The following is a 27,261-nucleotide window of genomic DNA, read 5'->3' on the forward strand; positions in this document are numbered from 1 at the left end:
CACATATGGCAGTTCTGATTATCATATGAAAGCCAGGCATGCCAAAGGTTTGGAGAACACATTGCTCTAAGCAGACTCAAAAATGAAAATTAAATATCAGTTTCAAAAACTCTACTGGAAGATACAGCTTTCCTTAGGGTATATGCCAAAATTTAGGAATCATGTAAACATTTTTGATTTTAAATTTATTAGAAACAGTGGTTGAATCTCTGTCTTTTATATAAGAGATAGCTCATTTGGTAAGCTCTGACACCCATAGCTGCTGAAATGTGGGAGGGGAGAGGAGGGGAGAGGAAGACAAGGGCAAGAACATTGTTCAAGTTCTCTATTCTTAAAATCAAACCACCACTTACTATTATTTTCTAGGGAAGGAGTCATGCCCATTGTCCAGAGAACAGCCTGTGTATTTATTTCCACATAATTTATTTCGTCATTCCAAATGGCCAGGATTTGTTTAATTTGCTGTTTACAAGGAATTATCTATGAATATGCTTAAACTCTGAAACTTAGCAATGAAGTATAACTCCTTTATTTATTAGACTTTGAAAAGTGGGATAATATGAATAGCTGAGGTCCTAATAGCTGCTAAATACCAGAATAGCACAAAAGTCCTGAGTATTCCAGAATGAGTATTTAAACAAACATATTAAGAAAATATATTTGGACATACAAGCTTTGAAAGCCTTGCCTGGAAGATGAAGATGAAAACCAACAGAATTTCTAGTGATGAAAGTACATTTACAGGGAATCTGTCTGGACCTAGAATTTTAACAATGAAAGGGTATTTTGAATTAGTATTATGGGGAAGTATTCAAAAAGTAGAATTTCAAACTTTAAAAAGAGGCAATATATGGAAAAATTAACTCCCATATATGTGAATTTTGCCAACATGCAGAATAGATACTGAGTAGGTGGCAGAACTAATCAATAGAGGCAGTGAATTTTTATTTGTTTACATAATTGCATAATACTATTCATATTTGAAATTCTGGAGATCTTAGTGAAGAAAGCTTACACAGGAATTAAATCTCTTGTGGTAGATAAATATACAATTCAATCCTTAATCATAATTTATACTAGCTGCATCAGTTAAAAAAAATTCTCTAGATTTCATTTTTGCTCTTGGGTGTTCTATTGAATGCAGAATTATCTTGCATGACAGCAGCTGTGGAGATTTTTACAAAGTTTGTTTCATATTTCTGAAGGCTCAAAAAGAGACAGATAGATATGGTGCTGTAGAATTAATAATTTTTAGGGATCATAACTTATCTGTTATTGTTTGTTTGACATGCATTCCAGAGAAAATGTATTTTTTAGTGGTTAAAACAAAGGAAAAAAACACTGTTGTGAAGACAGCATCATTAACAATATTTTGGAACAGAATGTAACAAAAAATACATCTTACAAGAAAAACAGCAGGAGAATAACAGGTAAGCAGAATGTAATTATCCTTTTTGGAAGATGGCCAGCCCACCAAATTTGGTGCATGTGTCATCCAAAGGACGATAACCTGCACTGTTAATTCATTTCTAAAACAGGTCTGGTTTTGCATTTTGTGAGTCTTAGGAAGATTTGTTTTCTTGCTCTTTTTCTTCCAAAAAAGCATAAGACAGCTTTCTATAGAAATGTTTCACAATATGAAATCATGATTGTTTAGGGTTAGGCCTTTCATTATTTTCAGCCTACTGAAAAGGTTTATTTTGACATTTTTTCAACTTTTATTATATCGAATATTTGCATGAAAAGGAAATTGCTGTAATCACAAAATGTTGATTTTTTTTTTTTTTTTAGATCATTATAAATATTGCCAAAAGTGTTCAGCTTTTGGCATATTCCTGTGATTATTTTTCTTCAAAAAATTTTTGCTTTAGAAAACTTCCCATTAATTCTTGTTCCTATAAGCCATGTCTACACCATTTTAACTTGGTCAACAACATCAGTTAATAAAATTTCAAGTGACTGCAAATATCCTTCTGCATTGTCTCTGACCCTAAATTACTGGATCATACAGATTTAAAGGAAGTAATATTTTCTTTTGTAACACTAGTTCACCTTTTTCATTCAAGATTCCTATTCTAATTTCAAACTACCTAAACTATATAGTCCCACATATAAAGGTGGTTGCATGCTTCCTCTTACTTTGTAGTCAAAAAAAGGTAGACACTGCTGCTGTTCACCTATACAAAATTGTCTTTCTTACAACTCTGGAAATTCATTGATGAGCCTACTTGCTGCTTCTTTTCCCTATCAAATTCTCATTAAACTTTTAAAGTCTGTTACAATACTGGAGCGATGTAAATCATTATAAGACTTATTTGTCTCACTTTCTCAGAGATGAGGTTGTATAAATATGAGACTCTGGCAATCAAGGCATCTCATTTAGCTACAGAACCCACACAATATGGAAAAAAAAGTTATGATCTCTTGAGTAGACTTAAGAGCCACACCTTTCAAAGTGATTTAAAGAACAACTGAAACAACTTGTAGTACTGAGATAGGCTGATAATTATTTGGGTCAATCATATAACCACTTTTGAAAGCACAGATTAGTTTCAATGTCTGACTAACATGAGGACATGAGACGAAAGCAGACCAAAAATATATTGGATTTGTAAAGCTGCTTCAGAATAGGATAAGTCTGGGTTTTGGAAATTAACAAATCTAGTGGTAAAAGCTGTGATGGGCTTGGCTCCTTTGTTGGGGCTGAGTACGTTATCTGTAGCTGCTTCCTCTGCTGATGAGCTTTACTCTCCATTTCCTTTGTCTAGCCAGACATCCAACTCTCCTTTGAAGAAGAAAACAAACAAACAAACAAACAAACAAACAAGATGTCAGCTGCATCCACATCTTCATAGTTGTTATTTTACAGAGACAGCCTGCTTGAAAACACCAGATCCGATGGACTGTAATGTTGTCCAATTGCCCCTAAGCATGCAGGGACAACAATGAGTGTGCTGTCTTTGTTCTCTATCCTTCCTAGGTTTCCTTTGCTTGTAATTCACGTGAAGTTTTCTGATTCTGGAAAGATCAAAGACAGAAATGGCAATCAATTTTACTCGTCTTTTTGTTCAGTATGCAAATCTTCTCCTTGCATATGGCTTAAGTACTTGTTTGCAACTTCTGCGGTCATAAGCTGAATTCTTATAAAGTGTTTCCTGCTGAAATGTCCTGCTGCCTACAACTCAACAGCAAATAAATATTGCTGTCCTCACTAATTTGAAACAGTGTGAGTTTCAAATCTTTAGCTGCAGGAGATTTATTAAGATTGCAGTTTTCCTCACCCTCCCTTCAGTCTATCAAGATACGTCAAAACTGCAGAAACCATATTTTTCAGAATTATTGCAGTTGTTTTAATTCTTTAAATTCTTTATTGCATTTCTTTAATTCCTGTCATGTAATACAGTAGGGTCATGATCTGTCAAAGGTTGGAGGCTGGACTTAATGATTTTAGAGGTCTTTTCCAGCCGAAATAATTATGTGATTCTGGTTCATCTTTAGAATGTAAGAATTTTAATAATAATAATAATAATAATAATAATAATATAGTAATAATAATAATAATAATAATAATAATAATAATAATAATAATAAATTAATCTTTCCTAAATTGAAATGAAATAGTAATCACAATCTCCTAAAATTTAAACACTTGCTTTAGAGTTTTGATACTTAAAATGCTTGAAAACTTCTGTGACTTTAGGCTTGATATTTGCAAGGAAATTCTTTGAAACTCTGAATTTCAGAAGTAATATATTTTTGTTGAAATAGTTAGGAAGAAGACATGTTAGACACCTTCTGTAAGAGGCCTACTTGGACTCCAGAAGAGATGAATAATATTTATAGGCCCAAGTAAAAGATTTTCACTCAAAATTACTCTAATTGCAAAGTCATACTTTGTCTCTACAAAGTTCTTAACTGAGAATTATTTATTTCAAACTTTCCTAAGAAAAAGCTACTATATGTGAATAGAGAATTTCATGCATGTACCAGTTGGTCTGCAATATAAAGAAACCTGCATTAAGGTGTTTCTATAGAGACTGATATGAATAAAAATGATTTCCTAAAAGTAGAGGTTGGATTCCTCCCACTGACATTGCACGTAAGGGTTAGCCATCTACTTCTAACACAGGACTGAGGATATCCATTTTAGTAAATGGAAGTCAATACAGGCAGTGGAGTCTAAAATACATAGCCATCTGCTTTAAAAATAAGATGGATTCCTCCCTCTACTCCTTTGACCATATTGTCATGATCTCTTCCTATTAAAATGTGAATTTAGATAGCTGCTTGAAAGTGTTCTGTAAAGACCAGAGTGTCAGTTCAGCACAATCTACTTTGGAGTGAGCTGAGTATTCTGCACATCCTTGGTTGCACTTACTTCCACCCCATGGACCACTGTGCCAGCTTGTATGTGTGGTTCACATGCAAACACCGAAATTTCAGTACCTAACTTCAAAATTATCTCTCTGCTGCTCCATTTTTTTTTTTTTTCCCTGAGGTAGGGTTTGTTTTCTTCATACTATCTAGTATGGGGCTGTTTTGGATTTGTGCTGAAAGCAGTGTTGATAGCACAGGGATTTTTTCATTCTCATTGAGCAATGTTTACAGAGTCAATGCCTCACCCCACCAGTGAGGATATTAGGGATGCACAAGGAGTTGGGGGGGGACACAGCCAGGACAGGTGACCCCAAATGACCAAAGAGATATTCCAGGTCATATGACATCATACTCAGTGTATAAAGTGGGGAGAAGAAGGAGAAAGGGGGACACACATTTGTAGTGATGCCTTTCCAAGTCACCATTATGTGCAATGGAGCCTTGGTTTCCTGGGGATAGCTGAAGACCTGCCTGTTTCTGGGAAGCAGTGAAGTAGTTCTGTTTGCTTTTATTGTTTTCATGACTTTTGCTTTACTTCTCAAACTGTCTCTCTCTCAACCCACGAGTTTTCTCACTTTTACTCTTCCAATTCCCTAACCCAGTGAGTGAATGAGTGGATGTTTGGGGCTTATTTGCAATCTGAGGTAAAACCATGACAATCCCCCTCTATGGACTTGATTAATTGCTGTTACACACATTCACAATAGTGTTTGACATGCCCCAAAGCATCCAAATCCAAAAATCTGCACACAATTGGCAGAAGTGACAAAAGATTAAGGGGAGTCCTATGTCACTCTGGAACAATAGCTGGAGGTCAGCAGCAGATATTTCAAACAGCACTGCACATCCATGTGTGGGCATTTACATTGAAACCTACGTGTCTTAATTTGAAGATGTAACACATCCTGCCACTCAGGAAAACTGAATCCCACTGTACATTTCATTCTTTTTTTTAATTAAACTGCATGAACTGCCACCTCACATGCTTCTTTCTTTTTCTAAAGTGAAGTGAATGATAGACATGGCATTTGTCTGAATGAAAAATGAAAGCAAATTTTGGAATATAAAATGTTGTCTTGAGATAGATTTTTCTTTCTCTGCTATGTTCTAGCTAGAAGGAGGATTCAGGCACAGCAAGCACAGGAAGTGGCTTTGTGCAAAGGAGAATAAAAACTAGGTCTTTGAGGCCAGCATTGGGCTGTTGCTATGATTTATTTTCGTCCTGAAATTCTCTAAGCAATGAAGCTGCCAACTTTTTCTACAAGCATTTATTTAACACTATCAGAAAATTGGTCCTCGCTATTTACTCTGAATTGTAGGTGAAGGATTTTTGTGTGGAAAGAATGGGAATAAAATATATGAAAACGTTCATGATTTGTGTTACTTAACAAACTCTCCACTCAAGTAACTCTTTCAGTCTTACCTAAAGTAGTATTTCTTCCAGACTCCTGGTGACAGATATCAGGTTTTTTTGAATTTTAGACAATATTGTGTTACAAACGGATTTTCTTCACGTTTACTCAGAAGTTTAAACTTTGCGATCATACCACAGTGAATAAGAGTATTTGATTTTCTGTGGCTAAAGATAGGGAAATCAATACCAAACCAAAAATCCTATCAAGGACATTAGGTTTATTTTTCACTAACTGCATGACTTAAAATCTAATTAATTATATCTCTATTTTTCCTTTAACTATTTCTTAAAGGACAACCTTAGCTGAAAAATAACTGGTTTTGTCGGATGAATTTTTTTAATTTCAGGTGATGTAAACAAGGAGCTTTGACATGCAGTTTTGATTGATATTTGTTTCAAAATTTGGCTGTTTTAGGAAGTTTTAGATTAGAAGTATTCATAAACAGAACAATTTTGCTAATGTTTGGCAGTTTGGTGATCATCATAGGAGGGAGAACTCTGGACTTTAGAAGTTTCTTATCTTTCAACTTTTTTTTTTCCTTTTTCAGATCTCTCTCAAAGGAGGAAAACAGAAAAAAAATGTGGAAAGTATTAAACCCAGGCCAAATTTTCATCTAATTTAGAAAAAGAATTGACACAAAATAAAATGTCTTCAACAGTGTGAAAGAAAACTGTTCTAGTCTATCTGCAGGTAGGTCAGAGCATACAGACTTCCTTCTGTGATGTTTGATTACTATGTTGATTATGTTGGTTATGATGTTTGAATTAAATTCCTTTTGAAACACAAATGCTGCTCACCTTTGGAGAGTTATAACTGAGGGTAAATATGAAAATAAACTCATTCAAGTTTTTTATATATAGGTGGAACAGCCTTAAAACCAGCAGAATAAGAACCAGATCAATTTGTATTTGAGGTCAAGGTCTGCACTTGGATGCAGATAGTGTCAGTTAGCTGTTAAAAGGCAATGTACATCTTTATGAGTCTCTACATTTCATTTCTGTATATGCTAGACAGCAAAGCAGAGTTTGAAAGTCACACTTCACTTTTTGCTTTTGTTTTTGAATGACAGAATTATTTGGGCAGTTTGTCAGTTGATTTCCAGCCGAGTGATATGGGGCTGCTGTTTTATTCCTTAAGCAGCCACTCAGCCACTTCATCTTTCTGCAACTCCTTCTGTTACTAACTTCAAGTGTCTGTTTTGCTTCATTTCCCTTCTTTCTGGGCATTTCTACACATCTTCACTATCCTTTTCCTTTGGATAAGTCACAGTAGCCATCACTGGCCATAGATATATTCCATCTTAATTTTCTGTCCAGAAAGGCCTTTACTTATACAGTACTTTGGATTTTCCATGGTCTCAAGGATGCCTAAATACTGAATCTGATACAGGGGATTCCATACTCCTCAAGTATTTAGTGTTATATTTCACAACTTAAAAAACATAGTCATTTCCTCACTGAAGGATATTTATTTTCATCTTGTGACTTGGGGAAATCTCTCTGTGCATCATTTAGCAGCACAGACAGTGTGACACAAGAACAGAATGCTCTGACACTATTTAATATATTATCCTATTGTTTGAGCAACCAGTGCCACATGAGAAAGGGAATAAACCCCCATAAGGAAACTAAATATGCCTTTTGAAATTGTTAGAAAAATGCCTTCTAGATCACAGATGGTAATACAACTTGGTTTTAGAAATAAAAGCTGATAAACCCCTCGTTTTAGTTATAGTAATGGCCATTGTCATGCATGAACTCTGAGCTACCTCAACTTTTTTTGTAAAGAAAACTCTAACTGCCATCTCAGATTGGATTCTGAAGTAATGGAGATTGGGACTAGACACTGCTTAGACAAAACCTTGAAACAGTATGACAAACAGAAATGAGCCACGAGGAAAGCACAGAAGACTGAATAACTTGAAAAAGTGAACTGCCCTGGCCAAGATGACAATGGTTCCACTGGCTATTCCTGATACTGCACTAGCCCATCATCAACAGTTTACAAAGCTGGATGTTCTACAGCCTCCAGAGGCTAGTGCTTAATAACTTTCACATTTGAAAACTTAATCTATCTAAATACTTAATCCAAAATAATAATAATAATAATAATAATAATAATAATAATAATAATAATAATAATAATAATAAACAGCAGCAATAGTAACTGCTACAAATAAATATTTCTGTCCCATGCTTTAGTGAGATAGAAAACATGTTTGTTTCTTCTTTGCAGGAAGCTTATGCTTGTCTGAAGGGTATTACAAAATAGCTCTCCTTGTTGCCTTTTATATAAACCGAACTCTTAACCTTTTCCCCTATATTGTGTTTTCTTGATTTCTGACCAGTGTCACTTCTTTAACAGAATATCTCCTAACTTCTGACAACATTCTTGCAGACCTGTTTATTCCAATATTTCTTCAGCTGATTATGCCTGTGAGGAGGGAAAAACCTTCCACATCTGTCCTGAATGGTGTTCTCTTTTTAGCGTTTTTTAACCGATTTTTCAGGATCCTTTCCATCTGATTCCTGTCTCCATTGTGCATGAATGCATAAATGTTGTTCTTCAGACAGTAAATTGTCTGACAGGAATCTCCTTGCTGATTTATCCTCTACCAGTTATTAAAATAATGAAGCTGGGCTAGGAGAACATAGCACTGACTTCACACATAAAGCAAGATTCACAGGCTCATTAAGAGCTGTTTGAGACTAGTGGACCAGTGTCAGTAGCAATGGTGGAACATGGCACTGAACATTAGTTCTCTTACAAACTGTGCATTACTCCCTTTTCAGATTTGGTCAATGCTGTAGGGAGTTTTTAAATTGAATGTTATCTTTTCTGTACAATCTCAGTACTGTATGGGAACAATTTCAATTTTATGGAATATCTTTTTCTCCCAAAGGAAGAAATGGAATCAAATTCAACTTCTCTTCAGAAGGATCAAAACATTAATTTTCCTAATTTATTCAATATGGTTGGGGATTTTTATATTAGTTTGTTTTGGGTTTTGTTTTTTATGGTACACTCATTTATAAGTATAAATACTGTTTTAGTTAAATCACTAGTTTTGAAGTGGGGTATACCAGTTACTATCAATGAAATAACAAAATATGAATTAAAATATCTGACACACTCAAATATATGTTTGCCTTATAAAGAGTGATTCCTTTCACCTGTGTGGGTGTTCAAAAAATATATTGCAGATGCATTTCATTAGTCTTTCAATCTTTTATTGTTCTGATCAAACAAATTGCTCAGCCTGATTCATTTGGGAGATACTCAATTCCCAAAATAAATAGTCTTAGGTACTCAGGCAAGCCAGAGTGTTACAATTTGATTTCAGGACTATGAACTACACAGTCACAATCAACTGCCTGCCAAAATAACATAAAGGTGCTTTTTTGCCTTAAATGCCTCTTCACTATCCTGTTCAATAAAAGCAATTTGTGCTGTCCATGGTGACCTTTATATGGTATTACATGGTCTGCAGAGGAAGTGTGTCTGATCAATAGTTAGTTCTCAGGGATGAGAGTACCTGAACTCTTGGATACATCTCCTGCTGGAATACAATTATAACAGTAGATGATGTAGGACTGTGCTCTGTTACCACAAATTAATTGATGACTTGTTTAGAAAACTGTCCTTATTGCTCTGAATACTTTTTTAATCTGAAAAAATTCTAAATAAACTTTAGGTGACATTTTATGGTAAGCTTTATTGTGACATTACTAGGAAGACAGAGAGGGAAGAGGATAGGAAAAAAAAAAAACAACTCTGAAATAAATACCTGAAAAAGAACTATCAAATAAATACTTGACCCTTTCAGGGTGAACAAATGTTTCTGTTATCATGGCTAAACAGCAAATATTTGATCTTGTAAACTCCAAAAATCCTATTTTATTAGAAGGCTTTTATACTTTAATATTCCTTTGGGAAAACTATCAACGATAATAGAAAAAAATACATGGGACCAAAAGAAAAGCAAAACATGTTCATATTGGTTTTAGCCTTTTTACTTTCTTCCTCATTTAAGCTTTAAAGGAAGACCATATTTCAAACTGTGCTTACCTGTAGTATCAAACTGGTTATCAGTGCATTCACTGTCCATTTCAGCCTTTCCACTCATGGATTCAGTTGGCTAAGCTGATCAGAATCAACCATTAAAAGTATACCTCCAGATTTTATGTACAAATTTTTCAAGCATTTAAGCAATTTTGACCAACTTTCTACAAACATTTAAGATAAACATCATATTTCAGGAGTCCTTGCTGAAGCAAAGCAGGATGTATGATCCTGTTTGATGACACGGTGAGAAGAAAATTATTCTGATAAAGCGGGAACTGCAGGCTCTGAGTCAAAATTACTCAGCCTTCATCTTCCAGGTTTCTCATAAATTTTTATCCTACTTGATATTTTCAGCTTGATGTCAAACACCGGATCAATCAATTTCTATATTTTGTTTTTCCTTTCAAACACAATTCAGGTGAGAGCAAAAGTCTGAAAGCAAGTAGGAAGTTTAAGCTAACATTTACCATAAAACTTTGTAAAATATTCTGGTTTAAATCTAGAAAGGAAATGGAGGATAAAAAGAAAAAGTTTTATATTACAGATGTGCAACTGAGGCAAAAACTGGCAACTGAAGACCAACTCCACAATTACTTGACCTTTGCTATGATCCTGTCAGAAAACTACTAAGGTTTCAGCTGCATCATCTAGTTGGAGCTTTGAAAATACAGATTCAAAAGACAGCCAAACATTAAGCATCCCTCACAATAAAAGTAAATAGACGAACAGAAATATTTGGCCCAGTGGATTTGGACTAACTTAGAATATTTGAATATTTGAATCTGCTTTGAATACAAGGAAAAATCCCAAAGCATAGCAAAGATGCACAGAACTATACATAAAATTAACGGGATTTGCTTTGATTTAGAAGGAAAGGTAGAATATCATGGCTTAAGGAGGTTAAATGAGATTGGATTTTAGTCAAATGTGTGAAATGAAATGATAACAGATATCAGTTTGGATACAGAACTGTGTGCAAAACATTAATGTGGTCATTAGTAGTGCTTGTTTTCCTTTCTTTAGGGTAAAAAAATCTACCTTTATGTCTTCTGATCTGATTTAAATTTTGTAAAGGTTTTTGGACAGAAAATAGTTATGCCGGAGTAGCTTTTACTTGTATACTTGACAATTCATGCTCATTACTTTCAAAGTTAACATCAGGAAACTGAAAGCTGGGCCTACTTTTACAGCATCCTTTTATTTCAGGTATGGAATTTCAAGAGGAGCCTGTAATTATTTTCCTGGATTATAACACCTTTTTTTGTTTGGATGCATTGTTTGTAGTTCCATGACAGCTTTTATGAGCCTCATTTGCACTCCTGCATTGCAATTTTAGCTTTTCCTGGTAAGAAGCCATATACTATTCTTGATCTTTTGTGCACTTTACATACAGATAAACTGTGAGTAAAACAAAGAGCCAGTCATGACAAAAGATAAATTTCAACAAGCTCCAGTAAAATTGGTTCTAGCTGTCATTCTTCTTAAGAGGGTCCGATGTGCTCATAATGCCTGAACAAGATAAGGTGTTTGTCACTGCAGAGGGTTTACAAACACTGTAGTGTAATTCTCTGATCTCTCTAAGTCATTTTGTGTTTTCAGGGTGACATGCAATGTGCCATTGCAAGGTATTCCAAGTAAATATAATATCTGCTATTTTTTTACATTGATTGTAGAAGCAAAAGAAGTTTCTTCTACTGGGACAGACACTGTAGAAAAATCACTTACAAATTCCACAGGTTTACATTTCTTTAGGTTTTCAATTTTTTGGAGGAAGCTCTCATAATGCCAGATGAAATATCAGCAAGGTGTAGTTCTATGCACAAGAAAAAAAAAAAAAAAAAGCAGTGTCATTGAGCAACCTTCTGAATATTAAATAGCAGTTTGTGAAAACAGAGCTCCAAAAGGTTTCTCCAAAATGTCTTAAGCCTGATCAGAAAAGAATGAAATTACAATAAGCTTGTCCTACAATTAAATGTGACTAAACTATAGCACTTGACCCTTATTTTTACTCTCTTTTTTTGCAATAACAAATCTTGCATACATGGTTAGCAACAAATTTATAAATGTGAACCAGAATTTATTCCCCAGCAGAACCTACGGTGTGACTCTGATTTCCATGTGGAGGCAAACTCATATCTGGGCTTTAAAAAAAAAAAAAAAAAAAGCCAGCATTTTTTCCTGTGCTAAAAAATAGACGTGTATTCATTCTGCTTAGATTGCAGTTGCAACAAGTGGATGCAAATATTCAAAATGGATTCTGTAAGTGTGTTACATCATATGGACTTGTGTATTGGTTTGGCACGGCCTGGTTTCTGGCAGCAAGGGGCCACAGAGGCGGCTCCTGTGAGGAAGCTGCTGGAAGCTTCCACCATGTCCAGCAGAGCCACTCTCATGGCTCTGAAGATGGACATGCTGCTGGCCAAGGCTGGGCCAATGAGAGAGGCTGGTAACGCCTCTGTGATGACATATTTAAGAAGAAAATCAAAACAAAGTCACAAGATTGTGGATTCTAGCCAGAGAATAGGAGGAGGTGAGAATGTGTGAGGGAAAACAACATGGTGACACCAAGGTCCGTGAAGAAGGAGGGGGAGCCGAGATGCCTCTGCAGGCCGTGGTGCCGACCATGGTGAAGCAGGTTGTCCCCCTGCAGCCCGTGGGTCCACGGGGGATGCAGAGATCCACCCACAGCCCGTGGGGGAGGTGCCCGTGCCGGAGCGGGTGGATGCCTGGAGGGGGCTGTGATCCAGTGGGAGACCCGCTGGAGAGAGAGGGCCCTGCTTCCAGGCTGGAGCAGCCTGTCCTTGGGGGACTGCACCCCATGAAAGAGAGAGCCCCGGCGCAGCAGTTCGGGAGGGCCGTGTGCCCGTGGGAGGGGCTCACGCTGCAGCAGGGGCGGTGCGGCTGCTGCTCCTGAGAGCGGACCCACGGCAGGGAAGTTCAGGAGAACTGTCTCCCATGGGAGGGACCCCACGGCCTCACAGGGGAAGACTCCTGGAGCAGCGGAAGGAAATTTCGGTGATGGACTGACCAAACCCCCAGGCCCTGTCTCCCTGCGCTGTCGGTGGGAAGGAGGGAGGGGCTGGGGGAAAAAGGTGTTCTAATGGCTTCTTTTACTTCTCATTATCCTCCTCTGATTCTGTTAGTAACAAATTCACTTTGCTAGTTAAGCCTGTTTTGCCCTTGAAGTGTTTTCTCCTGGTCCTTAACTCATGAACTCTTCGTTAGATTTTTTCCCCTCCTCTGCCCAGCTGTGGCAGGGGTTAGTGAGCGACTTTTGTGGGTGCCTGGCCTTGGGCCAGTGTCAAACCTCAACAACTCGGCATGGTCAATAACTTAAACAAAGCCAACAGCCTCAATTGGCCCAGTTTGGTAGGAAAGAGTTACTGCAGCTTGTAAAAAGCTGAGAGCATGTCGCATTTCAAGTACTGAAATGAAATTAATAGAGATCAGGTGATGAATAAGATTTGCCCCAGAAGTTAATAAAATCAGGATAACTCTTGACAAATAACCTTCTTTTCCTATTGAAATTAATTTTTAATTTTTTTCCACTGTTTTATTAATTAAATTTTACATTAGACAGTCACTTGACTTTCAGTTCTCACATTTCTCCAAAACACTGTCGTTAAATTAAATAATTCTATAATTAATTTTCTATGTCAAATTGGGAATGCCAATGAAAAATCCAACATATGTATTTTAAATATATCAACTGAAAACAAAATTTTATTTTCTTATTACACTATTTTCAACAGCTACAGAGAGTAAATTTATTCCTTACATAAACAGAGGATCTTAATAACCTTAAACAGATGATTAATGCTTTATAAAAGCTTTTGAAAAAATTAAAGTTGAAGATTTTGTCCCATGGAAATGATTGATAAAATTCTACTGTAGCATTTGGAGATCCATTCAGTGGGTTTGATTCAAAGTGCCAGTGAGCAACAGAGAGCAGATGGATAAATCTCAGTAACCAGCTTCTCAGTGTGTGGGTGCAGCAAAAAGAAATAGAAGTGATGCACAAAATTTAAAAATAGTATTTTTATGTTTCAATACACGTATGGTATTTTGCATTACTGTTTTATATTTCTTCTTATTTAGCTATGTTTCCTGTTGTCTGTTTGGAAACCATGTCTGTTATGACAAGTTACAAATCATCCTCTAGATTTTAACTATGGATGCTACAGGTTTGGGTTGGGAATAAACCAGAGATGGAGTAGAAGGTTCCGTGTTATGCTACTAAATGCTCAAGCATGCAACTCATCCATTTTCCGTGTATAATTTAGTTTATTTAATGATATTTCTGCTATTCTAATTAAAGATTTAAATCAAAAGCATGTTGGGATTTTGTTTCAATTTTTGGGGGTTTTAGGGTGAATGATGCACAGGATGTTTTAATCATCAGGCATAGCTTCAGCTTTGTTAAGAAAATGAAAACAGAAAGATAAGGAAATAAAATATAATTTGTAAAGACAGATCTTAAAAATATGCAAGCATATACCCACATGTTAATGGACAGTAAAAAATTACTGACTTAGACTTTGTAATATTTTAAAAAAATAGTTACTTAGGCCTAGGAAAACAGGTAAAAAAACATGAGAAAATTGACTTCAGAAATTTAACTGAATTTCTATTGGAACTAATAATTAAATGATATTAGGACCTATAGAAAAGTAGCAAGAAGGACAGCTAGACTTCATCAAAGGTTCAAATGCATACAATATATTTTAATTTGTTATGCTACTAGATTGGGAAAAGTCATTTAGAAAAATTGAAATATTAGATCCACATAGATCATTCTTCTGATTTCTAGAAAGCAGCTACTTAAATAATATTTACTTTGTTTTAAGAAAGAAAAATATCTGCCACAAATATTTGAAATGAAGACAGTGTTTCCAAACGACAGTTCCAGGGCTATGGTGTTACTTGAGACATGTAGGTTAATCTGGTAGGCTCACGCTAGGATCAGACATCTGTAGGATCAGACTGTATTCAGAACAGCCTGGAAGCTCACATGAAATTTTGTAATGCCCAACTGTTTGGCATGACAAAATGCCAAATAAGCATTTTGCTATTTGCTACTGGCTGTAGCTTGAAAAGTCAATGAAAATTCTTCAAGAACAAATTATTCCACAGATGTTTGTGAACTGATAGAACCTGCAGAAAACCTAAATAGGAGGTTTTGTTTTTTTTTTTTTAAGCAATTAGCTGTGTTTGTTCCTTCCCCCCACCAAAAGAGAGTGGAAGAGCTTGAAACTTAGATGTCAAGAGTTTTCCATAAAATATGAACTTGTCTTCAATGATGAAAGAATATAAGCAATAAATAGTACATCATGGAAAGGAAATGAGGCAGAAGTAAATATAAGGCAACAAGCACTGAGGAAATAGAACAAGTTCATAAGCATATACTGCAAAGGTAATATATACAGATATCAATATATTCTAATGATAAAATGTTGAATAATAATACAAAAATGCAAACATGGCTTTGTTGCAACGTGGATGAATCTGATCTTCACCCACCTTTCTGTTCTTTCAGCATACAGAGAATTTCCTGCTTTTCTGGATAGAATAGTAATTTTTTCCTGCTAGAATAAATGCTGTTGTCTGGCTGTTAAAGTTACCCACAAGAAGCAGTTTCGTTTTCAAAATACGAAACTACCAGATTCAGTACTATATCCTCTGTGAAAGAAGTTGTACTCTCCTAATGCATCCTTCTGCTGAGGACAGTGCACTTCCTTTACAAACAAATCTATTTTAAGCTTGTCAACAGATATTTGAATCAACCATACACAGAAGACTCTGCAACCTCTACTGGAAGAATAGGAAGGAGTTGCTTGGATATTTTTTTTATTTTTATAAGACAATAAATATTGCAATAAAATTACAAGAGGTTTTGGACGTATTTTTTTCCCCCCTTTTATTTTTTTTTTTATTCCACAAAAAGCCTAAACTATAGTTTTCTACTTTTACATGAAAGTCACTGAAATCTATTTCTAACTTTAGTTGTCTTCAAGTGTAGTACTGAGCAGAAATGAGACATTTCCATAACATTATAACAGAAATCAAGTCTTGCAACAGGTGAGCTATTTAAAATCATTAAAACGCTATATTTTGGTTAGATGACACATTTAGATGGCTTGTTAACTGGTAAGAGGACCACATCCTGGAAAAAAAAAATAGGTTACTTGAATACATTATATTTCTTACACATCCACAAGCTTTGTGTTGCATCATTATATTTTGTTTTGTGGTCATGCTAAGAGGTAAAGGATCATGGCAGCTGGAATTTCATTTAACAGTGAAGTTTCTAATTGTGATGCCATTGCAGAAGCACTGCAGCTAAATGTCCTTAGTGACAATCTGCTGGGCAAACACTCTTTAGGAGGCCTGATTCTCACACTGAGGCCCTTTTCTCAGCAGTGGTGTGGATTAGGAACCTTTAGTACATGGTAAGTACAATTTTAAAGCCATTTTACATAGCTAGACCGTATCAAGGGGGCTAAAGATAAATGAAATTTAAGGTCCAAGCATTCTATGACTCTACTCACATTTCACAGCATCCCTGTAGAGTAAGCAGTTACTTTTTAAATAAAACATATTAAATGCTTGTCATTTCTAAAGCTTACTGCATCAATGAAAATCTAGAAAGGAAAATGGAAGAAAAGTCTATAGAAAAGCTACAGCTACTTTTTTTTTAGACCAGCTGACCAACCTATAAAGCAAGTGGAGGGTTTTCACACAGGAGCTTCATTACACCCTTCTCTGATCCAATGATTAAGTTTCTAAGCTCAATAAATAACCATTTAGCATCTAATAGAAGATACCTTCCTTCACCTTGTAAAAGTCATGTAAAAAATAAGTTCAGAAGGGCACAAGGAGGGAGTAGTACAGTACAACCTTTTTCCAGCATCTCTTTCTTTACATCATCCTCTATTGGTCGCGTATCTTCTTATGCATTAGACATCCTTTCTCACAGAGAATCTACATTACCTGTGACCAAATGGGGTATTTTATCCCTCATTCCCTCATTGAAATGTTTAGCTTTCCTATTTCTTTCTAATATTTTCTTTTTCTTTTTCTTCTTTTTTTTTTTCTTTTGAAGGGGCAGTGAAGGGGTGGGGGGGGGGTGGTATTAATCACCAGTGAAGAATGTTAACCAGGTTTCATTTAACTGCTTTTTTTTAAGCATCAGCAGCTGATTGGATGGCAATCACAGAGATCTCATCTGTTCAACAGCTATTGAATTATGAATGAGAACATTTACTGTTACTTTCTCACAATAAAATGAGATTTTTTGCATTCAAGATTGAGAAAAAAAACTTTTCACATTTTTGATACCAGAGAATTCTAGAGTATATAATTCTAGAATTTAAAGGAAAAATTTTCCAAGAAATCTGAGAAAATTAGAACGTTTTGAAAAAAATAATGGGTTTTGAGGTAGTCACAAAATTAAACAGAACAGGACAAACCAGGAAAGAGTAGAATAGTAGAAAACAGAATGAGCTAGGAGATAAGATCACACTGGATCATGGAAGAACTTTTTATTTGCTAAGTTTTAAAAGGAAGATCACTGGATAAGTTATCAGTGGAAATCCAATGCCAGCTCTTTAAATAATTACATGAAAAGGACTAAGGCCTTTAGAGTGCAGTAATTCATTCATACCATAACAGTTTTATTTAGGCCAATTTTCATACAACTGTGTTCTTTTTCATACAGTGTTTTATGAAAGATAAAACTACAGCAAGAGGAAGTGGCAAACCAAGACCCAGTTGCATATGTCCAAAGATAGTTATGAGTTAAAATGAGAATGAAAAAGTAGTTTCCTCTCTTTTGGCGGTGAAATATGTTAGGATTTTCCTAACAGTTGATCCTTGTGCAGATAGCATAGCTTAGACCTCTTCAGACTTCTTTCTGCGAGTAATCAGCCTATTGTAAAGTTCAAATAAATTAAAAAAAAATACTCCTTGAACTATAGTCTGTCATAATGAGAGATATAAAACAGATTTATCAAGACTACTGAAAGACACAACAAAGAATTATTATCAGAAAAAACATTATTTATTCCTTTCCTTAATGCAGCTTCTAACAGTATATTATGTTTTTAATACAATATCTTTTAAAATTATATAAGACAGAAATAACTTGTGGGCAATGCCATCAAATAATGCAAGAACAATATCATATAAAATAACATATGTAATGTATGTATGTTACACACAATATTGAGACATATTACCTAGTTGATATAATAAATGGGTCAGGAATAATTTTGCATAAAAGAAATGTGTTTGAGTGTGATAAAAACTGTAGATTGCAGGGGAAAAAATTTACTCAAAATAAGAATGAAAACAGTGAGTTACCATAAGGACAAGCATTAAATATATATATATATATTGCTATTTGTAGTGGTAGCAGCCCAAACTATCTGTCTTGGAATAGTTCCATGTTGTCTTTCTTGACCATTAATTTGCCATATAAGTAATTTGGATTATCTCATTGTAAACCATTCCACCTTCACAAGTCTTTTTAAATCAACATGATGAGGCAAAAGGTTTTATGAGGAATACATAATCTCCACTAACTTTCTTGAAATATTTTCAGATGTCTTTAGGTTCTGAAATTTCTTTCTTTTATTTATTGTCAAATCAGCTAAAGTGAGTTTTATGCAAACATCATAGTTTCAGTCCAATAACTGTCACCTCCCAGAGGGGAATAATGGGAATTATTATCTTAAATCCTGAGTAGTTTTTCTTTCATTTTGACAGGGTATATTTTGTCTCCCTAGTATTTGAACCTAACAACTGTGTACATCCCAGCAGTTTATCAATTCATGGTCAACTCAGTTAAAACTCAAAAGTTTGGAAACTTTTCCAAACTGACCTCAGTATTACTTTGCCCTGCAGACGTCAGCTAATATAACTTGAAACAGCCCCAGGCTGAAGGTGGTGTGCAAATTGGAGCAGCTCTGGGCATGATGACTCTGAAAACCTGCTGTTTTATCATGGTTTCCCCCTTGGTCCCAGGAGACAGCCACTTACCAACAGTCTGTGAGAGAAATTGGAAACTGCTAATAGCAGCTTATGTATGCTATAGGTTTTGTAACTTGCTCAGACACATCCTGTATCAGTATATATTGGGTTATTTTATATGGAACTCTATGATTAAAGACCTAAGGAGGGAAGGAATAGCCCAGAAGAAACAGTTGCTCAGTTAGTGAAGATAGGCCAAAGAAGAGCTTGTTATAGCTCTGAAATAATTGTACACAACCTGAGGAAGACAGATATCTTCATTAACATATGACTCCAAAAGTTCAGGCTATTCACATTACTGTGATAGATATTCTCATAGACTTTCACATTTTATTTCTTTGCTTTCTCCCACCAATTTCAAATAAATGTTATTTTTGCTTAAGCAATACCTCATTTATATTTTGCATTCTCAAATTCTCTAAAAGACAAAAGATGCCTGTGCTCAGTCAGTAATTAATATGCAATTGTGGTAACCAATGGCTAGAAGAACTGTGGAATTCATCTCTGGATTATGTACAGACAAAAGACATGGGACCATAAAAAGAGTGCTAGGGAAGAAGATGGGAGAAAGTAATAAGGGCAAGTGAAGCAAGTCATAGGAAAATAACAAATACAGATAATTATTCTTCTTTTTGCTTTCCTGGGCAAAGCAGTTCCTGTGATCAGTGAATCTTCTATCAAACAGGATTGTGCGATACTGAAGTGGTAATACTGATGGAAACCATCCATGAAAATATCTAATCAAGCTATATAATGTCTCCTTCTTCAGAGCAAGGTTATTAAGTATTTCCTGCTCATCCTCTCTAATCAAGTAGGAGATCATTGCTAAATTTTCAGCGATGGAATTATTTGGGGTGATTGTGGAAATGCAGGATACAGTTGCTAGTATCAGATATCAGCTAAAAAATAGACATTCTGACAGCCAGTTTTGAAAGAAGTTCTATCCTTATCCCAAGTTTTTGTGAGTTCATTTTTTAAAGGAAAGACAAGGTAATTCTGGATCTTGTTGAACATTGCAAGGGCCAAAGAAAGCCATTAAAAAGAGTCTCACAAAATAAAAGTTTTCAACTCTTGGTCACCGGATTAAATAAATACTTGGATTAGAAGAGACTTCTGGAAGTCACTTTGTTCAAATTTCTCAGAGCCAGACCAGCTTCAAAATTAGACCAGGCACTAGAAATACTTGCACAGCTCAACACAACGTTTTCAGGGACTGTGATCCTCCAGTTGTTCTAGGAAAGCTGTTCCAGTGCTTAATAACTGACAAGGGGAAGAGTTTTTTCCTTATACCCTTGTGGTTGTTGTGCTGCCACTTGTGACCACTGCTCTCCATCCTCTTACTATGCACCAAAACCAAGTCTGGTCCCATGTTTTCTAAAAGTTCTGTTTTAAATAGCTAAATACTGCTATTAGTTTTATAGACATATAACTGTTACCTATACTATTTATCCTTTCCTCATCCAAGCCAAACCAATTTGGTCAATTTTTTTGGTTCCTAGGTTATGTGTTGCAGCTCCTTAGCCATGTTGGTGACCTGTCACTAAAATCGCTCCAGTTTGTTGATATTTCTCTTGTACAGTGGTCTCAGAACTGGATAAACTGTTCAGGAGTAAGACAGAAGTGGGAAATAGAGGAGAGTAAGCACAGTCTGGACTTGTGGTCTACTCTCTGGAAAATTGTATAGTGTTTTCATGGCAAGGTTTTGGTAGTGAGGGAGGGCTATACAAGTGGCTTCTGTGAGAAGCTGACATAAACTTCCCCCATGTCTGACAGAGCCAATGCCAGCCAGATCCAAGATGGACCAGCTGCTGGCCAAGGCTCAACCACTAAGTGGCTTTAGTAATGCCTCTGGGATAACATAGTTAAGATGGGGAAAAGTTATTGTGAAGAAGGAATTGCAGCCAGAAAAGACAGGAGTAAGAATTTGGGAGATAAAAAACTCTGCAGACACCAAGGTCACAGAAGAGGGAGGGAGAGGAGGTGCTCCAGGCACCAGAGCAGAGGTTCCCCTGCAGGCTGTGTTGAAGACCATGACGAGGCAGCTGTGCCCCTGCAGGCCATGGAGGTCCACAGGGAAGCAGAGATCCACCTGCAGCCCATGGAGGAGCCCCATTCAAGAGAAGGTGGATGCCTGAAGGAGGCTGTGATACTATGGGAATCCTGCACTGGAGCTAACTCCTGGCAAGACCTGTGGCCTCCTGCAGAGAGGACCCTATGATGGAGCAGGTTTGCTGGCAGGACTTGTGACCCTGTGGAGGCTGTGACCTTGTTGTGACCCTATCCCTGAAGGGCTGCACCCCATGGAGGGGACCCAGGCTGGAGCAGTTAACTTCTGGGAAGGACTCACATTAGAGAAGTTCATGGAGGACTCTCTACTATGGAAGGTACCCCACTCTGGAGCAGGGGAAGACTGTGAGGAGCCCTAACCCTGAGGAGGAAGGAATGACAGAGACTACTTCTGATGAATTGACCACAACCCCTCTTCCCTGTTCCCCTGCACTAAGGGGAGAAAGTGGAGAACTCAGGAACAAAGTGAAGCCTTGCAGTGTTTTTAAGATTTCATTTTATTTCTCATACAATTCTGCTTGAATTGGTATAAAATTAAATTATCACTAAGTCGAGGGATTTTTGCCTGAGATGGTAATTGATGAGTGATCTCTCCCCATCCTTACCCAGATTCATAAGCCTTTTGTTATATTTTCTACCCCCTGTCCAGCTGAGGTAGGAAGTGGTAGAGCAGCTTTGGTGGAAACCTGGTGTCCAGCCAGTGCCGACTGACCACACTGATGCAGCCCTGGGAGTGTGGCTAGCCTTGATCACTGCAAGAATGCACTGGACAGATGTATTTTTCTTACCCACCAAGGCTCCTAGGAACCTTCCTGCAAGATTGCTCCTTGCCTGTACAGATGCCTGCATTTGCTCTGTGTGCACTTTTCATTGATCAGCTTCATGGAGATCCACTTGTGTTTCTCTATTGCCTAACCCAGTTCATGTCCCACAGCTCATCCAAAAATGAGTGGGACAGCATGCTAATCAGTTCTTATGTGAAACTATAGCACTTGGTATACATTAGAATTTTAGTGTTACAGATTTATCCATAAAAAAATTAAATCTGCACTTTGAAGCCAAAAGTGCTCACTAAGGCAGCAGTTTTTCATTCAATATTCAAATATTAAATACACGACTGAGATTACTTTTTTTCTTTTTAAGTCCTCTACTCATCTAGAGGTCTGTGAAAATGAAGTGTTACCTGGTTTAATAGATTTCAATCTCCTCCGTCGTCTGCTTGAATGATATTTTGGAGTCTGTTAAAGTCTGTTAAAAGGGATTTGGGATTACACAGAAGGAAGGCAGAAAAGAAGAGCACTAAAGGTTTCCTTTCAGTTCTGATTTCTAGATTATACAATGAGAGAGGTTACTTGCTATTTCCTTGGTTGTCATGGTGTGTTGATTTAGCATATCCCACCCTTGACATGTAAATTGTGCAGATTGGTATGCATTGTCACTTAAGCAGTAAAAGCAAACAAATAAGGAACATAAATGAGACAGAAATGAGAAACAAACAAAGTGGCAAAGAAAACTGCTGTGCAGTTTGGACTGATGCCTTATTCTGCTAGAAAGTGTCTTCACTGACAGCTAAATCTCTTTGTTCTCAAAGTTATCCTGCTATTCAGACTAGAAAGCTAGAAGATACTCTGTTCCTCTTTTCTTTGTTTTCCCTCTTATTTTATCCAAATAAAAGTCAATAAATTCTTTACAAGGATTAGCATAATTTTAGCTGTTAATAGTATGTAGGACAAGAAAGGCTGCATTTGACAGTTATTCTTTTTAAGTAGGTAGAATGTACATGTACCTTCTTCATCACAGTTGATAACATTTGCTGATAGAATGCATGATTTATACAAACTCTTATTTATTAGAATATGAATGATCTGTTAGGAGAAGCAGACTTACTTTTCTTATTGTTTTGTCAGAAATACAATTAAAAATATGATGAAGAATGGCTACCAATACAGAAAATAAATGTTTTTACATTTTCACAAATGCTGTTTGTTAATAAGTTTTATGTCTCTCTAATAACATTTCCACTGTCCCCAATAAAACAATTAGGGAAATCTTTGCTTCTGAGATCTTTATTCTTTTTTCATGGCATACTGGGCACACACATATTTCCAGGCAGAGCCTGTTACACTGTTCTGGGAGATATATTATACAGAATCAATATCCTGCCATGCATGCAGAATAAAATATTTGGGGGAGGATATGAAAACATTTCCATTTACATGATGAAGTAAAAAAGGTTTCCAGCAGAGAAAAGGGAACTTACTTAAGTTATAGATATTCTGCATTTGGATGTAAACAAATTAATATGGGAAATAAAGATGCATATTAAAGCACAGTTGACAGCTTGATATTTTATTTCTGCAAGCCACTATCTAATAGCAAAAATATTTTCTTCTTGTTTATTCCCCTTCCTCTGATAAAATTTGTGAATATTAATTAAAACATCACAAAAAGCAATAAGTATTATATTGCTGGGATTAAAAATGACATTGAAATAAGTCATTTCATGAACAACAGTTGATAAAACTTGTGTTTCAAAGCCAGCGCTCCCCAGTGTTTCTATACACTGTAAAGCTTTGATCTTGAGTACTGGTCTGCAGATTATCTAGGTCCTGGGCTTTGTCTTGGAACAAAATAAATAGTTCCTGCTAAATCAAAATCTGGGTGAGGTTTCTGGGTCAGGTGCAGAGGCTGTTCCTGTAAAAAATAAGGAATGAGAAAGTACCAAGTCTGGCTTTCCCCACCTTACCATGCCTTTCAGGACTGTTCAGACAGTCCTGGTGCCTTCAAACATCAGGATATGATCTCAGCATGATTCTGTATGATTTTATTTATGTACATTTATATATATACAAACATATACATATATTCATACCAAATTATAATTGTCATAGGAAGATTAGTTGGGTCCCAGAGGTCACTGAACTGGACAGTTATATGTTAGACAGGTTCTCATGGAATGTCTTTCTTCTGTCAGAACATCAGGAAACACTTTTTCCCTGTGAGGGTGATTGAGCACTGGAACTGATTGTCAGGATAATTTGTGGTATCTTCGTCCTTGAAGATATTCACAAGCTCTCTGGAAACATTCCTGGGCAGCCTGCTCTCAGTGACCCTGCCTGCACATGCATTTGGACTAGATGACCTTCAGATGTTCCTCTCAGCCTCAAATATTCTGTGATTCTGTGAATAAATGGAAATTAAGTTACAAATCTGATGCAGACACATACCCATTTGACACTGGCAGATACCCATCTGATAGCAAAGGTGTGTCAGCCTGAGGGAAACAGAGATTTTTCCTCAATGGAGTCAAACTTAGAGGATCTTTTCCATGTGGCATTGCAAAACAGACAAATCCTATGAAACATCTAGTATCTGTGAGAGCTCTGTTTCTATTTTTCCAATAGTTTAAGTTGTCTGTTAGATTTGCAATTTTACTGTGAGGGAGGCCACATAGATACACAAACAGTACTCTCCTCTCAGTTTTATCACTCTTGAAAAGCAGAGTTTCTGAAAAAAAGGGTAACTTGCTACTATTCCTATCACAGCATGATGATGGAAGGGCAAGTGTTTCCCTGCCCTTCAGGTACATCCCTTCTGCTCCCAGAAATGCTGTCGCTGCTCTCTCTCCCTTTGAGGATTCTTCTTTTATTGTGCTGAAGTAATCCAAGTATTTTGAACTGAACTATCCTTACGTAGTGTATACAATTTTATATTAGCATAAAATATTGCTCCCCTAAAAGTGGCTATTTTGATAAGAGCAGACTTATACTAATGCAGCCTTTATTGAACAAAATTAGGCCACTGCAAAACAGTTTAATATAGCTGTGGGCATAAACCAGGAAACGCATATCCTTACACTTGCTAAGCTGTTTCTATGAAAAAGATTTGATTTAATTGGAATAGTGAAAGGCATATCCTGTTTTAATGAAGAGAAGCTTCCAGTCATTCAAAGAAAAGCAACAAAACAGAGCCATAAAAAGCATCAGTGAAAAATATATTACTTGCATGGACCAGGAAATATTTGTAAACAATCTTGGAGGGGATTTTGGGGTTTTTTTGCTTAGGAATAAAATGTAAATAGTGGGAGTTAAACTAAATGTTTAAATTATTTTCTCCAAGGTAAGTAATATATACAATAACACAAGAAGAAAAAATGATGCAAAACCCAAAGCAAGGCAAGACCATAAACAATATTTATAGCACCTGTCAATTCATATGCAGAAATCTCCGTTCAAGAAGGAATAGGTCAAAATAATTTGCACAGCAATTGCTTTTCAAGAGGAAACAAAGGCAATATATAAATATCTTCAGTGGTATACCTGTAAGCAAGATTTTTGAAAGCTAAGAAGGACACAATATTTATTTTCTGCTTTAGAAAATAATCAATAAATTTTTAGACCTGACAGGCTTGTCTAAAGTGGTCTATAATGATTGATTTATCCTTGTTGTATATAGAAAAAATAAAATTTATATATGTAAATTTCATCAGTGTTACATACCAGCTTGTTAGCACTTTATCATGTTAGCACAATTGTTGAAAAAAATCCAAAATGTTTATGCAGTATTTGACATAGATTGTGGGATTTTTACACAAACAAGATGACAAACACATCTCTGGAAATTTGGTTTCCCAAAATATTTTCAAATTTTCTAGGCTGCTAGAACTATGGATGTTGCAACAGTTTTGGAACGTAATTAAAATCCAGCTGTACATGGTCAATATCAGCCTTGACTCCTTAAAACCAACATTTCACCTGACTCTCCCCATCTCAGAGTTGGTCATCTTATCTCTGCTACATTGTAGGTTATCTTTAGAGTCAATGTAAATCAAAATCACTCCAGAAAGTAGCTGGTCCCCCTTTTGTTGTGATGTGTTCCTCTTTCTGTACTATCCATAAAAGTAACTTATACTGCACACCTTAACCTTTTAATCTCATTTATCCTATGCAGAGAAGTTCACAGAGACTAACACAAAGAAATTGTGTCTAATGGAAAACCCACAAAGCTTGATTCTATGTGCTTTATGACTAAGATGTAACTTGCAACATTTACATTAGTTTTTTTCATCTTCTGAACCACACCAGTGCCTACTCTACCTTCAGAGTCTGTCTCTGTTCCTTCTTCTGTCTCATTGTGTCATCTGTATCAGATTAAATATCAGAATGATTCCTGTAGATACAGGAATGAAGTATAAAGTAGATACAGACTGATCTCTTTGTCTGGTTTTCAGTATTAATGGGTCCTTCAAATTAAAGTTCAGAATACAATTGTTACGACATTTGAAAATCAATTTTGCATACATCAGTGCATCTGTTAAATAGTAAGTGGTGATGGAAGCTATTTGCTCAGAGATTTTAAGTTATACTGAATATAGTTCTGCAGTTTCCATTGTAAGGGATAATCCATAAGAACAATAATCCTATTCTAGAAAGGGAAAAGGATAAAATAACATGGAAAGTCTTTTCTTTTACTATTAATTTATGACAGCCTTGAAAGGTAGCATGAGGAACCACAATACCTGCTATTGTAAAGCAAGACATGTTCCCTTGAAATGTAAGTGAAAGCCTGAAGCCAGAACAACCATAATGATTATATGACTAAACTGAGCTAAAATTAAATTCTGGAAAACTTTTTAATTATTTTTCATTCTATATTAATGGAGAATTAAACATTGACTCTGGCATTTGTCCTACAAATTACAAAGTTTTCTCCATGAACAAGTGCTGGATTTTTCTTTATTGCACTTGCTCAACATTTATGAGAGGAGAGAATGGCATTAACTCACTGGCAACTTCAGAGAAATTCAGAGAGCTATCACAGAGGGATATGACATCATTGCTCAGGGTGGGTGACATGGTTTAAATTAAACCTCAGCATGCAGGGAAGAAACCAAAACTTGAAATTTCCAAATGACAACTTAGATACGCAAGGCCAAATACTTCTTGCTTTCATTCTGTGCCCAACAGAGCCAAGAAAAACTAAGATACAACAAAGACGCTTTTCATGCTATCTTTAGAAACTTTGTTGAAGCAAGATTCAGGCTAAAAGAAATTCAGAAATACTGTAGATAGCATGTTAAAAGTACACAATAAATGCAATATAAGTGGAAACAAACTATTACTACATTCACACACAAGATGACCTATTTTTTTATGAATACATATTTGTGCGTTTGTTATGTTTTAATATTTTGGGTTAATTAGTTACATCCATTATCTTCATAAAATTCAAAGTATATTTATTCTGAGGTATAAAACATACATTAAAAACATCTGAAATATATTGAAAAGTATAGTACAAGGCTAGA

General features: G+C 36.0%; 1 long non-coding RNA gene across 1 annotated transcript in view; it reads right to left on the reverse strand.

The window, feature by feature from the left end:
• Positions 1-23,695: 23,695 nt before the first annotated feature.
• Positions 23,696-27,261, reverse strand: part of LOC138110845 (uncharacterized) — a 32,006-nt gene continuing 28,440 nt past the window's right edge. The window contains exon 3 of the long non-coding RNA XR_011151107.1: positions 23,696-24,134. This is a non-coding gene — a long non-coding RNA (uncharacterized lncRNA). The remainder of the gene's footprint in view (positions 24,135-27,261) is intronic.

The sequence above is a fragment of the Aphelocoma coerulescens genome, chromosome 5, assembly GCF_041296385.1.
Source record: "Aphelocoma coerulescens isolate FSJ_1873_10779 chromosome 5, UR_Acoe_1.0, whole genome shotgun sequence".
Classification (NCBI taxonomy): domain Eukaryota; kingdom Metazoa; phylum Chordata; class Aves; order Passeriformes; family Corvidae; genus Aphelocoma; species Aphelocoma coerulescens.